This window comes from Cyprinodon variegatus, unplaced genomic scaffold (genome assembly GCF_000732505.1).
Source record: "Cyprinodon variegatus isolate N-32 unplaced genomic scaffold, C_variegatus-1.0 Scaffold828, whole genome shotgun sequence".
NCBI classification, from domain to species: Eukaryota; Metazoa; Chordata; class Actinopteri; order Cyprinodontiformes; family Cyprinodontidae; genus Cyprinodon; species Cyprinodon variegatus.
This window is the reverse complement of record NW_015151281.1, coordinates 53,479-54,734: the sequence shown is the minus strand read 5'-3', so window position 1 is coordinate 54,734 and position 1,256 is coordinate 53,479. Positions and strand designations below refer to the sequence as shown.

At 41.6% G+C, this 1,256-nt stretch overlaps 1 long non-coding RNA gene across 1 annotated transcript in view; it reads right to left on the bottom strand.

Moving 5' to 3' along the window:
* Positions 1-551: 551 nt before the first annotated feature.
* Positions 552-1,256, bottom strand: part of LOC107098976 — a 6,520-nt gene continuing 5,815 nt past the window's right edge. Inside the window, exons 2-3 of the long non-coding RNA XR_001481919.1 lie at positions 770-874; positions 552-689 (exon numbers count right to left, since the gene is read on the bottom strand). This is a non-coding gene — a long non-coding RNA (uncharacterized LOC107098976). The remainder of the gene's footprint in view (positions 690-769; positions 875-1,256) is intronic.

Genomic DNA, 1,256 nt, shown 5'->3' with positions numbered 1-1,256 from the left:
TAAATGAAATTTGAAACCCAAAGTTTGAATGAGTATATCAGTGCAATTTTATGCACTCCATAGTTTTTTAATGTAATTTAAATTGATAATTGATATATATCGTACATCACAATATAGCCCAAATATATTGTGATTAGTGTTGCGCCGATGCATTTTTTTGGCCCCGTGTGTGTATATGCGTCAGATGCTTAAACGCGCCCGTCGCCCTGCTTCAGCTGCTCAGACGCGCTGAACCTGCTGCTTAAAACGCGCCGCGGGACCTTTTGCTGCGCATTGACGCGTGTCAACCATTGACTTTGCATGTAAACTCGCTGCTTCTGTCGCGCCTGCTGCGTCCGGTGTGAACGCAGCATAATACAAAGTGAATCCATTAGAACTTTTATTGCCTACCTGGAATGGGTGACAACAGTTGAATACACTTTTGGCTCCCAAAATGGTATCGCTGCACTATTTGTTGCTACTCACCGATAGTGATACCACCATTTTAGTCCTGCCCAATACTGGTATCGGTACTGGTGCAACACTACTGGTGAAATTAAGACTTTCTTCATATCGCCCGGCCCTAAAACATCATAGTTCACTCCCTGACAGAATAGATGGTGAAACAATGACACCAGCTCACCTTTAATGTTGTTGAGATGCTCCTTAAGATGGCCGAAGCTGTTCAGTAACGGGTCCTGTTCTTCATCCTGACCAAAGAAAGCAGGAAGAGCGTTTTAGGGCACGGCACCGTTCTGCTGTTCTGCCGAAGCGTTGGACTACAACCTACCAGCGACGTGTGGTTATTCCATCGGGAGTTTCTCTTAATGGCTCCAACAACCGTGGTTATTTCTCCTTGGACAATGTAGATGTTTTTGTCGACCATGCTGCTTCTCTAAGAGAGAAGAAGAAAACAAAGGAATTGTGTTTAGGCTTTGAACAAATGGCTTTAATTCAGCTTTCCTGCATTCTGACCATTAGATCCTGATTAATGTTTTGTTTCTTGTGTTGAAAATAGAATTTAAAAAGATAATAATAAACTCGGCTCTATGAGGAAATGTGATATGAATGAATATAAATAATGTTAATGCCAAAGAGCAGCTGGAGATCAGGATAAGGTCCGAAATCAAAGCCATAATCAAAACATTAATTCTGCATCTGGAAGGATATCCCATGCACCTTTTTTTTTTTTGACACATTCCTCATTCATTGTTCTTTGAGTATTTGAGCTGATTGTTCCTTATGTTCCTAACAGAGCACTTCGCTCTCAATCTGCA